Source organism: Oryx dammah, unplaced genomic scaffold (genome assembly GCF_014754425.2).
Source record: "Oryx dammah isolate SB20612 unplaced genomic scaffold, SCBI_Odam_1.1 HiC_scaffold_2, whole genome shotgun sequence".
Taxonomy (NCBI): Eukaryota; Metazoa; Chordata; class Mammalia; order Artiodactyla; family Bovidae; genus Oryx; species Oryx dammah.
Window position 1 is genome coordinate 73,513,069 of NW_024070186.1, and position 13,829 is coordinate 73,526,897.

Sequence of the window (13,829 nt, forward strand, 5' to 3'; positions counted from 1 at the left end):
GTTACCCATTCAGGGATTGAATAGATGCCCCCTTCAGTGGAAACGTGGAGTCCTAACCACTGGCCAATCAGGGAAGTCCCTGGAAACACAGTGTTTTAAAACTTGAGGCATCCTAGGTTGCTGGGGAGATCTTTCCCGGTCTTGTGGCTGCAGGGGCATGCACTTCTTGCCTCTGGCCAGGAGAGGGCAGGAGAGGACAGAAAATGAGCTTCCCAGGTTTTAGACTGTCAGGGGCTGCATCAATGGTATTGAGATGCATTACTGCGTTTATGGTTTTTCTCTCTGAACTCCTGAGAGGCTACCTCGTGAGACTTGACTCCACAGATTAATCTTGTGTCGTGATTCAAGGCCAAACCTCTTAACCAACCTTATAAAATCCTAGGGACTGAGCTACCAAAACTGAACCACATGGGTAGAATCCTTAATAAGTATACCCTCCAATGTCACGCATCAGAGCTTGTGTTAGGGAGAACCATAGGCCACTAAGCTGGTAAACTCTGTTCTTCTCCAACGTTTCAGGAGCTGAGAGAGACTGAGGCAGGTCTTTGTGGGGGACATGTGTGGGACAAGTCTCCAAACTCCGGTTCGCTACAGGACCTCCTCTCTAGGACCTGGATGGGGGCAGTTCAGACAGGGCATGGCACAGATCTTCTGGGGCTGGGACTGCCGGGTGCCCCCGAAGTTGTACTCCAGCCTGAGCCCTGGGCTCTGCCCTGGCAGCTAGAACAAAAAGGTCCCGAGGAGGGTGGCAAACATCAGCAAGAGCTTCATCTGAGCCAGCTGGTCCCCTAGGCAGACCTGATGTCCTGGAAGCAGAAGGAAAGGTCATGAGGTAGCAGGTGGTCCTGCAGGGGTCCCATCACACCCACCACCCACAACCAGTGCTGCACCCCATACCTGCGGAGAATGGCAGGAAGACTTTCCTGACCACAAAATTTTGTCCAGGAAGTGGCCACGGTTGAACTGTCGGGGGGGTCCCCCAACACTCAGGGTCACAGAGCAGAGGCCAGGTTGGGCAAGATGATGGTGCCCTGCAGAGACAAGCTGGTATAGCTCAAGGAGCTCAGTTGACACAGCACCCAACCCTGATGCTGGGCTGACATGAGCTCAGAGAACACTAGGTATGCAGGCAAGAGTTGCGTGGGGCCAGGGAGCCCAAAGATTCAGCAGAGAGGCCCTTGCAGCAGTGAAGTTGCTGGGCATTACTCTCCTGGCTAAGGGGCACCCACCTCCATCCTAAGACTCCCAGCCTGGGCTAGAGACACAGCTCCTGTCTCTGAGGAAGAGGGCCAGTGGCTGGTGGGGACCAGAGGGGACCACGTCCTGCACAGGGCAACAAACAGTGGTAGTGTGTGTGCATGAGAGCGAGAGGAGGAATGGAATAGCAGACAGACAAAGGGTAAGGAAGACTGAGTAACGAGGCAGAGAGAGAAGAAGAGACAGAAAGCTTCACTCCTTAGAATTAGGGAGAGGAGAGGGTGACCTCTAACCCTAACCCGAGCCCTCACTCTACTTCAAAGAAGTGAGTGACTGGAAAGAGAATCAGACTGACCAGATGGGAGCAGATAGGAGCCAACGCTTCCTGTTGGTGACTTCTGCTCCGTACCTCGCAGGCCCTGGGCTGAGCAAGAGGCCCAAGGGGAGCCAGGAAGGGGTTTGCTGTGGCCCCTGGGACCTGGGACACCCAGCCCCAGGGCTCTGAAGCAGGCCTCTTATTCTGCAGCTCCTTAACCAACACCAGAGAATCAAACTGGTCATCCCTGGAGGACTAGAGAACTGGCCACGTGATTCTTGGTTTTGACAAAGACATCTTGAAATTAAAGACAAAAACTCAGCAGTTTGAACCCTGCACACCAAAGAGAAGCCAATGAGGAATGCAGAAAACAGAGAGTGTGTATGCTTTCAGAAGCCCCCTCCCCTCTTTTTTCAGTTGATCTACTGAAGCCTGAAGGGAGGGCCCTGACCCTAGCCATCCAGACAGACAGGAGCCCAGGCCTCTCGACTCCGTGGCTTCAGGCAGAGGCTTTTGCAGGGGAGGCACTTGCTCCTGCTGCTGCCTAAGCAGGCTGTTTCCTAGCTATAGTTCTGGGACTTCCACCCCACTCTTGTTTTCCCTCCCTGGGATGAAGAAACCTCTGCATTACGGCAGTTCTTAACAATCTCCTTTGGATGCAAAGGCTCCAGGCAAGATGCTTTTTACCCTTCAGAGTTATTTATGTCCTGTTCTGGGTGATGTTCTGGACTTCTTGCACAGTGACTGAGCGACCTCAACTCGTGGGACTGGCTCAGACATAGCCAGTACTCAACAAGGGTAACCCTCCCTCTCCTCCAAATTATAGAGCCATCAGCCTGCTGGGTGCCTCCTGGGGACTCTAGCCCACCTTCTTCCCTGTAAATGGCAGCTTGGAGTCTGTAATCAAATAGAACGTCCGAGGAGACGGGCTCGATTAGGAGTCGTTGCTGTTGTCGCCGTCACTGGACTGTCGGAATGGTTAAGGACAGTTTAGGAATATCTGTAACATTTAATGATCTACTGTCAAGCTTTGATTCTACTTTCAGGAGACATCTCTTGCCCGAGCTGGGAAAGCTGGATATTGATTCCAGGCTATTAATGGTTCCCTGGAGCCCTTATCACAGAACAAACTCCTAGAATCAATTGGCAAGAATGTGCTATTAATAAGGAAATTTCTAATCCCAGATGGCATAAAACAGAACTGAGCTCTAGTTCCCTCTTTTTCAATTTGACCTAATTTGGTATAGCTCTTAGACCACCAGGGCCTGGGGCTTCCTACCAGACTAACAGCAGAATGAGTTGATGACATGGTCCTTACAGTCCAGGAGACATTTTACCTCTGAACCTGATGGTCAAATACTGCCAAGGACTGTTCAGTATTAGCCAACCCAACAGAACAATAGACAACGCAAAGCATCTCCATCCAACATGCTGGCTCATTCACTTTACTAAAATGGGATTTGGGGAGCAATATGTACGGCAGAGAGTATGGTAAAAAGGACAAAAAAAAAGTTGGAATCAGAAGGACATGAATTAAACTCAGTTAATTTTCTTACTGTGTGTTCGGGGAAGTTACGTGAGCTCTCATAAGCTATCTGTTTAATAAAAGAATAACAATAGCAACAACATCAAAAAGACAGGATTCTTATGAAGAAGAAAGTACATGGAGATGGGGACCTCAAGTCTGATCAAATTAATAAGAATTTAATGATCACATCCTGCCAGGCCCTTTCAATCAAGTCTCCCCTGAACCACGGTTGTAAGAGTTGAACAAAGATTCTCATGATGGAGAAGATTGGGCTCCCATACGTTCTCTCTCACCATCATTTCCATCTTGTACCACCAAGGCTTCCAGCAAGAGCAGGCTGGAGCATCAGCGCTGAGCCAAAGCCCCTTTCTGAGGGAAGGCTTGGGGCTCTGGCTGTCACCTCCATGCACTGGGTGCCAAGATAAGAGACTGCCACATCTTTATTAAAATTGGCAACCTTACCATCTGTGCTTCTTTAAAATGACACCCCACTCCCCAAATGATTCTTGATACCTGGCATCCACTCCCCATGAAACCCTGTCTCCTTGAGGGTGGGCTGGCTGTAGTGACTCACTCCTGGCAAATAGAATATGGCAAAAGTCAGGATATCGTGTGAGATTAGGTTACAAAAAGACTAAGGCTTCTGTCTTCTCACTTGCTCTAATGGAGTTCAGCTGTTTTAAGCTCCCCTCTGTAGATTCCCAATGTCAAGAAACTGAGGGTGGCCTCCAGCCAACTGCCCAGAATCAACTGAATCCTGAAGATGTGGGACCTCCCTATGGAGCCTTCAGGGGAGACTGCAGCTGCAGCCCAACAACTTCATCATAGCATCACGAGAGATACTGAATCCGAGCCATCCAGCTAAGCAGCACCTAGGCCCCTGACCCACAGACACTCAGATCTCTGACTCTCAGAAATGCTGTTGTTGTAAGTTGCTAAGTTTGGGGGTAATTTATTACGTAGCAGGAGAGGTAGGCTTCCCAGGTGGTGCTAGTGGTAAAGAATCCACCTGCCAATATAGGAGATATAAGAGACACAGTTTCGATCCCTGGGTTGGGAAGATCCTCTGGAGGAGGGCATGGCAACCCACTCCACTATTCTTGCCTGGAGAATCCCAGGGACAGAGGAGCGTGGTGGGCTACAGTCCATGGGGTCACAAAAGTCAGACAAACTGAAGCAACTGAGCATGCAAAGAGAAGTAGACAGTTAATTCAATAAACATCTTTTACTTAGAATCTGCATGACAGTCAGTCATTGTGAAGACTGAATGCTGTAGTGGACACAAATCCCTTAACACAGTGAGGCTTGGCAGAGAGCAGGTTACTAGTTATTAGAAATTATTAGAACCCATTTCATGTCAGAAACCTGTCTCAAGTTGGATCACTAGAGAGCTATAAACCTCAACTCTATCTTTTTTTTTTTACTCCATGCAAAAATGTATTCATGTCCAACTTTCATCATTTAAAATGAGTTAGAGGTAAGAAGCTACCATTTGGAAAAATATTCCTGTATCTTTTAAAAACTCCTACTTAAGGCACCACTCAATATATATTGTCTACTGGCCTTCAAAACTGTGTTCTGAATGATGATCTTCATAATTACTTCTTGGAGGGTGATAAGCCTCCAAAGTTTTCCTCATACAGGTATGCTTGCTTTTATTACATGAGAATCATAACTAATTTGGATTTCCTCTTTTGTCTTGACCCCAACGTAGCTCAGACTCAAGTTTATGTACATATACAGTAGCTGTTTTCGACTTAAATAGTTTTTAACTTTATTTCTCTATCTCTCCTTATTCAGTACTTGTCCTTTTAACCTCTAAAATCACTGAGGATGGTGGTTGCAGCCATAAAATTAAAAGACGCTTGCTCCTTGGAAGGAAATCTATGATAAACCTAGACAGTATATTAAAAAGCAGAGACATTACTTTGCCGACAAAGGTCTGCATAGTCAAAGCTATGGTTTTTCCAGTAATCACATACAGATGTGAGAGTTGGACAGGAAAGAAGGCTGAGCACTGAAGAATTGATGCCTTCAAACTGTAGTACTGGAGAAGACTCTTGAGAATCCCCTGGATTGCAAGGAGATCAAACCAATCCATCTTAAAGGAATTCAACCCTGAATATTCATTGGAAGGACTGATGATGAAGCTGAAGTTCCATACTTTGGCTACCTGACATGAAGAGCCAACTCATAAAAGACCCTGATGCTGGGAAAGATCAAAGGCAAAAGGAGAAGGGGACGACAAGATGAGATGGTTGGATGGCATCACCGACTCAATGGTCATGAATTTGAGCAGACTCCAGGAGATAGTAAAGGACAGGGAAGCCTGGCGTGCTGCAGTTCATGGGGTCACAAAGAGTAGGACATGACTTAGCGACTAAACAACAACAGCCTCTAACCTAATTATAAAATGAAGGAAACTAGACCGGCATTTCCAAGGCAATAATACAAAATGCAGACCAAGCCTAAGGCACATAAAGTGCAAATAGCCTAAAAGTTTATAAGGAGGGTTAAGAAATACAAAACACCCATTTGGTGGAATGTTATGCAGCCCTTAACAGTGATGTGGACCAGTTGTGTTCAAATTGTGGTCCTGGGACCCAAAGCATCACCACCACCTGGGAACCTGTTAGAAAGGTAAATTCTCAGGGCTCACCCCCAGTGCTCTGGGAATGGAGCCCAGCAATGTCCATTTTGGGGCTTCCCTGGTGGCTCAGACAGTAAATAACCTGCCTGCAATGAGAGAGACCCAGGTTTGATCCCTGGGTCAGGAAGATCCTCTGGAGAAGAGCATGGCTACCCACTCCAGTATTCTTGCAAGGAGAAGCCTGGTGGGCTACAAGTCCATGGGGCCACAAAGAGTTGGACACAAGTGAACACTAACACTCTCTTTCCTTTCTTTCTAATGTACATTTTAGTAAGCCTTGCAGGTGATTCTGGAAGTTTGAGAACCAATACTGAAGAAGACTGAGAATAATGAGTTAACTGACATGAAGGATTCAGAATTACATATTCAGCACAATCATAGATATATTTTAAAAATGTGGACAGAAAAGATTGGGAAGAAGAACATTAAAATATGGGGTTACTTCTGAACAGTGCAGAACATTTAAAAATATCCCTAAATGAGTATATTCTTTCACAATCATAACCCTCTTGTCTGGAAAGCCATAGATGGAGATGGATGCCTGGATGATTGACAGAGAGCAGGCAGACAGGCAGAAGCTGGAGGGGATGGCTGTGCCGGGCAGGCTGCCCAGCGAAGGGTGCTTTCTGCAGGTGCTGCATCGGTCGTGAGGTCACACGGGGGCCTCCTACCTTGGGCACAGGGTGGCCATGCACACGAGTGGAGGTCACACACTGGCGCACGGTGCCTGTGCAACATTGCTGAGGCGCTGCACCTCGTGGAGGATGGCGCAGGTGTGGGGCAGTTGCTTGCGGTCCTTGTAGCAGATGGCTCCGGAGGCGCCCAGCACTGCGTCCAGTTCCTGCTGCACCCTCCCTGCTGGCAGCTCTGTGTGGGTCCCAGGACGGTGCTGCAGCCCAGCCTCCCCACCGTCCTGGTCTGCACCCAGAGATAACCATGGAGACTCAGGGCTCCTAGGTCACCCCACCTCACTCAGCCACCCTTGGTCCCAACAGTGACAGGCTCTCTCTAAGGCAGAGCTCATGAACAAGATTTTACAGGGTTTGCTTCTCCAGGGGTTCTGGAGGGAAGGAGAAGGACCCACTATGTACCAGGTTTTCTATATACAAGGAGTCCTATGGAGTAGGAATGGTTTTCTCCATTTTACAGACAGGAAAACTGAGGCTGCGACCAGACAGGTACTCTGCTGAAGGTCACAAGACTGGTGGAACCAGGATGTGAACTTAGGTCATGGCTAGTCGGTCCCTGAGAGAACTCTAGCCACATTTTCTTTGTGATCTTGAGTGGGCATGGCACTTAGAGGTACTGAATCAGCACTGAATAAGTGAAATAATACCGCCTCATCTCACACTAGTTCTAAGTGGTTCAATTACTTACCCAGAATCACTCACTAAGTAGCCAGGAATAGAAGTCCCCTCCCTGACCCCTCTCCCCTTTCTGATTCAAAGCCATGAACACTTCCCACACCACAGGGGTCAGAGCAGGGCCCCCCTTCCCAGGGCTACAGACCAAAGCCAGTGACGGGGGCCAGTGCCTTCAGCCCAGAGGCCCACAGCCCAGGGGCAGTCAGCAGGGTGTGCCCATCAGCCCCCTTATCCTGGATGACTCCACGTTGGATCATGTTGATGAACACCCAGTACAGTGGTGGCCGTGGTGTCAGTGCCTCCCAGAAACAGGCCGACCACCACCTGGATCAGGTTCTCTTCATTGGATGTGGAGACAGGGTCGTCCGTGGCCTAGTGGGTAGGCGGCGGGGAGGGCAGCTCCAGATCTGAAGCTCTCCTTTAACAGAGCCCTGGGGTCTCCCTGAGCAAGCCCTGGCCAGTCCCTAGACTTGTGACCAGAATTCTCTGGGTAGAGGGAACTGCCCCAGGATTGCTGGCTCTGACATCAGCTAGGTCCCCTTCTTCCCACCCTACCCATGTCTGCACTGGCCAGCAGAGGCCTGGGAGAAGAAGGGAGGAAAAACCCAAACAGTGGCTGCTTTGGCGTGCTCTGAAAGATTTGAGGCCAGGGTGAGGGCCTGAGGCCCTGGCTTTGAAACGAGATGCGGCTGGGAAGACTGCCCCTTTGTACCCATCCCCACCCCGTCCCTCCCCCTGCTCCGGCCCTCCCCGCCACCTCCAGCCCTCTGCAGCCCTCTCTGGCCCACCTTGATGAACTGGGCCAGGTAGCAGCTGATGAAGTCCTTGGGGGCCTCAGATGTCCTGAGTTTGTGCCTGCTGATCTCCTGGTGGATATAGCCCCGCACAACCTTCTGGTACCTAAACATATCCTTGTAGGGGCCAGGTAGGCAGTGGAAGGGCCAGGTAGGCAGTGGAAGGCCCAGGGGAACAGGTCGTTTAGCTGTTGGGTAAGAGGCCCACCCAGGGGCTGCTCAGGGGCTGCTCAGTTGCTGGCACTGAGTCAGGGGAACTGAGAAGGTTGCTGGGGATGCTGAAGGGGCCTGAGACCTCGGATGTGGGCATCCCAGGAGGAACCCAGAAACAGGCCCTGTGGCCCTCCCCCTGCCTAACTGACACTCACCTGGCTATGCCCTGGCTGAGGCCCCTGCCTGCATCGGACCCCCAGCTGTCCAATGACCCGCATGCCTGACTCCTTGAGCACCAACTTACCTAGCACCAACCGGTGCAGAAAAAGGCCAGGCCAAAGCTGATGGCTTGAATCAGTTCCTGGAAGAAGGGATCCTCTGAGAGGAAATGGTGGCTGAACACAAGGGCCCCGATGACTCTGGCCGTGGATCTGACAATGGTGCCTGAGGGTCAAAGGGTCCACCTGGGAGCAGAGGGGTGGGGCTCAGAGTGAGGAGGCAGAGAGCACTGCACTGAGCACTCCTCCACTCTGAATATGGCTGCTCATTGCACCATTCATTCATTGTCAGTCCTCAGTTGTTCACTCAGCAAATGATTACTGAGCACCATCTGTGGGCCAGGCTTCGTGATACAGGTGCTGGGTTTGCAAGGAGAGGTGCTGGAGACACACGCCACTTTAAACACACTAGAATGTGGGGCAGGTGTGTCCCAGCTGGAAGCAAAGGATGCAGGGACCTGGGATTTGGGGAGGGCTGCTTAGCAGGTGATGTCAGCCAGGTCTGAGAGGAGCTGGGGTTTCTCACAGGGAGGGAAGGGGTGTGGATTAGGATATTCTAGAGGAGGAAGAGCGTGTGCAAAGGGTCTGTGGTGTAAATGGCCCGAGATGTTGGGGGAGGACATTTCCCCATCTGTAGAGAAGGGCTTCAGGCTTCCCCAAGGACTGGACATTCTGGGCCTGTGTCCACCCACCTGCCCACACTATAGAAAGTCCCGATTTACTGATGTAGCATAAGTCCCCTCCTGGACCTGCAAAGGGGCCACTCCTCTACAGTTGCACACACACACACACACACACACACACACACGGTTCAGCCTCCCTGCAGGAGTGTGCTGTGTGCTGTGGGGACTGGGGGGCTGTCCAGGCAGCTCCTCACCCTGTTCCCAGTGGAAGGCCTCGACTAGCCCTGCTGCCTCTTCCTGAAGCCTCAGCTCCAGTGCCAGCGGACCTTGGCTAAGCCACTGCAGCGTGGCCAGGCAGAAGCGTCTCTACTGCCGCCATCTGTGCCCATTGCTGCAGATGACCCCTGGGCCAGGGGTGCTGCATATCCAGCAGTCCCTCCCAGCCTCCCTGGCCAAGGCTGCCCGGCTCGCAGCCAGGTGGGGAGGGCAGACCCCTGGCGGCCTTCCCAGTCAGCTCTGGGATGGTGCTCTGTCTGGCCGGCCGGCCCGTGAGGGGCTTCTGCGGCTCGTGGGGTCTATGAGCCTGATGCCGTCCAGGCTCAGCTGTGCCCTCCTCCCAGGCTGCCAACCTGATTTTGCCTTTAAGAGTCCCCATAGGAACTGGAGGAGGAGATAAAGAAAGGAAGGGAGGACAGGGCCTGGAGGGGAGAGCAGGGGGCGGAGGGCTCTCGCTGAGCCAGGTGCTGTACTGGGCACCTTCGGGTGTGTGGCTCACTTAACCTTCCCCCTGCCCTGTCCCTGGGAGGTGAGAGCAGTCAGTCTCCCCATCTAACAGATGGGTACACTGAGGGACAGAGAGTGAGTGCCTTGTCTGGAGCAGAGCTGAGACTTGACCCAGGTCTTTTAACTCCCGGGGCTGGTTCCTCCCCATGCCACCCCCGCCCCTCGCACAGGGTTATCCGAGGAGACCTGAGTCCTCCCGGCAGGTTCCTCCACGTCAACACTTCTGGGTCACCCCACTGGACCCCTGTGTGCAGTCACCACCCAGCCACCCCGTCCCCAGCAGGGAGGGCAGCCTTGCCTCTTTCTCCAACTAGGTTCCGGAAGAGTGGGGCGAGGGGCCAGCCTGAGAGCTGCTCTGAGTGGGAGACCAGGGCTTCCTTCACCGCCCAGAAGCCGCACAGCTCCACCAGTGGCGTGGGGCCCACCCACACTGTGAACACGCGGCTGTGAGTCTGGGCCAGCTGCGGAGAGATGGGGTCTCAGGTTGCAGAGACAGCTCAGCTGACCCCATTCCCGCACCTTCCTTTTGGCATGAAGCCCCTCCTTCTCAAACCCAGTACTCACCTTCTCAGAGCACTCGCCACCGATTCATCAGATAAGCCAAAGCCCGGGTTCCCACAGCGGAGGTGTCAGCAGGGGTCACATCACAGGTTCCCTGTGGGCTTAGCATAGTCGGGGCCCAGCACTTACACATGTGGTATCTGATCACTGAACCTCAGCGACCCTGGGAGCTGGGTATGTCCCACCCATTTTCCAGATGATAGTAAATTATCACTATACTTTCTCCAGAGCTTAGTGTCCAGTGTGGCCTTACACAGGTTACTTTAGCTTTAGCGCACCATCAGTGTGTGTATGAGGTACGTATCATTATCTTTATTTTATGACAGTGGAGGCCAGGGAATTCCCTGGTGGTCCTGTGGTTAGGACTCCACGCTCTCACTGCTGGGGGCCAGGTTCAATTCCTGGTGGGGGAATGAAGATCCCACAAGCTGCTCAGCACAGCCAATAGAAAAAGAAGAGGAAGAAGAAAGACAAGAAAATGGAGGCCAATGAAGAAAGTGAAAGACCAGAACCTCACACCCAGGTCCCATGACTCTCACTGCAGTGCAGGAGCCGGGGAACCATGGTCCTCGCATATCTTCAGCCAGAATTTTAAAGAGTACTTAGTTGTCATCGATGAGAGCTGAGCCTTGTCATGCAGAAGGGAATTGTCTCCAGCCACCAGTTCTCATCGGAAGGACTGATGCTGAAGGTAAAGCTCCAATACTTTGGCCACCTGATGCGAAGAACTGACTTGATTGAAAAGACCCTGATGCTGGGAAAGATTGAAGGCGGGAGGAGAAAGGGATGACAGAGGATGAGATGGTTGGATGGCATCAGCGACTCAATGGACATGAGTTTGAGTAGGCTCCGGGAGTTGGTGATGGATAGGGAAGCCTGGCGTGCTGTAATTCATGGGATCTCAAAGAATCGGACACGACTGAGCAACTGAACTGAACTGAACTCCAGTTCTCAGCAACAAATCAGTTTTGGCCTGGATTTCAAACCCCTCTCCTTGCAACAGAAGCCCTTCTACTGGTGGGATCCACCCAACCCAGAAAGGGCCTTAATGCCACGGCATTACTTGAGTGTACCCTTGGGGGTCCCAATTTCCCCAGTTCCCAACCCAAGTTGCTTTTCAGAAAAAGGCTTCCAGCCACAAACAGCACCCCCTTGGAGCAGAGTCTGGTGAAATAGTGTTCTCCACCGCGTTACATTGGCTGTGGAGCTCTGCCTCAGGATCCTCTTGGGTGAGCTCTGGGCAAAGTCCCTACAGTCAGTGTTTGCAGTCCCCCAACAACCCTGCACTGGATAGATAAGGAAACCAAGGCTCGAAGCTATAACGCGAGTGAACGGCAGGAGCAGGATTCACCCTGATGTGTGTCTGAGCCCGGTTTCTTACTTCTAGTGTCCCTGGGCTGAGAGGGAGGGTCCTTGTGCCCACCGCTCCAGAGGGCCTCCAATTCAGGACAGATTCTCTACCTGGAGCAGCGTTGCCGGGTGCAGCTGAAAGCTTAGTTGCCACAGGTTTCCAAGGATGGGGAAGGGGAAGGGACCAGGAGGAAGGTGGTTCCATTCCCAGTAGATGATGCCGAATTTCAGGAGCAGGAAGGAGGCGGCCAGTAAAGCCAGCCAACTGAGCAGGGGGCACATCTCAGGCCTGCACCCCCCCTCTCCCCTTGGCCTCCGGCCCTTGCTGCAATGCGCCCCAGCCGTTTCTTTAGTCCTCCCTGGCCACCCTCCTCTCTCCACTGCCTGACCTCTGCTTTTATGCCAGCACTTTGGGGCAGTGTCATGAAGGGAGGCAACCCCGGGAGTCTTCTCACGATGGAATAAATCCATTTGGTCACACCGGTCACACCCGGCCTGCTACTGAGCAGGGCCACAGGGCTCTGGCCTGCAACAGGTTGGGACACTTTCACTCCCAGAGCAGCCTCACCCCTGGCCCGTGGAGCTCAGCCCCTCTCAGTTGACTACCCAGGTCAATCCAAGGAAGGCAGGGCAGTCGCTGGCTGCGGCATGGTCTTCCCCCAGGAGATGCTCTTCTGGCTCAGCATGATGCCAGCTGGGCTTGACTGTCTTGCTCCCCTCTGCCCAGGTGCTAAGCAGCCTCTCTGGAGGCCCCACCAACCCCCAATCCCAGCCCCATCCTCTAGTCAGTTGGGACTCTCTACCTGCCCAGGGGTGACCACGTGTGTCACTTGTCACGTTCTGTAACCTCTGCTTTTATCTCAGCTATCCTGGAGTCAGATGGTGAAGTCTAAATCCTAGCCCTCCCTCACTAGGTGAGGACCTTGGGCAAGTTTTCGGCCTCCCCCTGCTTTGGTTTTCTCATTTGTTCAATGGAGATGTTAATTTTAGGCACTGCCTCAGAGAACGGTTGTGCCAGGTGTGGCAGGAGATCAATGGTATGCTCGAGTAAACTGAGGATAGTTTAATGCAGAGATGATGCAGGGAGCTTAAATCAGGTGCTCTGTGACAACCTAGAGGGGTGGGAGGGGGGGGGAGGTGGGAAGGGGGTTCAAGAGGGAGGAACATGTGTATACCTATGGGTAACTCATGTTGATGTATGGCAGAAACCACACAATATTATAAAGCAATTATCCTCCAGTTAAAAATAAATAAAAAATTTTTAAAAAGACAGATTTACAAAGGTGTGTGGGCAGGGGTTAGGGGAATCACAAGGCACAGTGCAGTACTCAGGGCAGCCACGTGGGGGAGGCCTGCCCACTACAGCCTTAGAGAGGAGAAGGGCCTTGATTAATGGGTTCAGACTTTCAGTTCAGGAAGATGGAAAAGTTCTGGAGATGGATGGGGGAGATGGCTGCACAGCAGTGTGAATGTACTTAATGCCACTGAAAAAGTGATACTTAAAAGTGATTTAAATTGTAAGCTTTATGTTGTGTACATCTTACCCCAATTTTTTAAAAAAAGTCAAGGGACGGAGATGTGAGCAGATCCTGGAGCCCATCGTTTGGTGGAGACCCCCCAGCAACTCTTGGTGGGTCATTGACCAGAGATCTGGCCTTCAATAGTGGGGTGTAGCTGTTTATGGCAACCCTGCAGGAAATAAATACCCCATCCTCACTCTGCTCTACCCTCTGATGTCTATAAAGTAACGTGCCTCCCAGTCTCCCATTGGTCAAATCCAATTAAAAACTATAGAGCGAGAAACCCGGTAGCAAATGTAAAGTTGTGCTGCTGCTTTGGAAACAACCTAGTCCCAAATGGTTCGTCACAGCCGTGTGATCCAGCAAGTCCACTCCCTAGGCATACATCCAAAAGAAATGAAAACATGTGTTCACACCAAGATGTGTACACAAGTGCTTGCAGCAGCATCGTTTGTAATGGCCCAGAATGATGAATGGTCCATCGATTGATGAATGGTCCTCAGACCTCGCTCTGCATGTGGAAACTCTTCCCTAACTCCGTCCCCACAGGCAGTGCTTCTTCATCTCTTCTGCCTTCACTCACGCAGTTCTCTCTGCCTGGAGGCCCTTCCCACATGTCTCCTCCTCTGGAAGTTTCATCTGTCTCCAAGGACTATCTCATCTGGATATGATGACAGGGATGCTCCCCCCACAGGGCTGTTAGGAGGATGAG

The 13,829-nt window shown here is 51.7% G+C and overlaps 1 pseudogene; it reads right to left on the reverse strand.

Annotated features, from left to right (window-relative positions):
- Positions 1-588: 588 nt before the first annotated feature.
- On the reverse strand, positions 589-11,879 carry LOC120881784 (annotated as a pseudogene).
- Between the last annotated feature and the right edge of the window lie 1,950 nt (positions 11,880-13,829).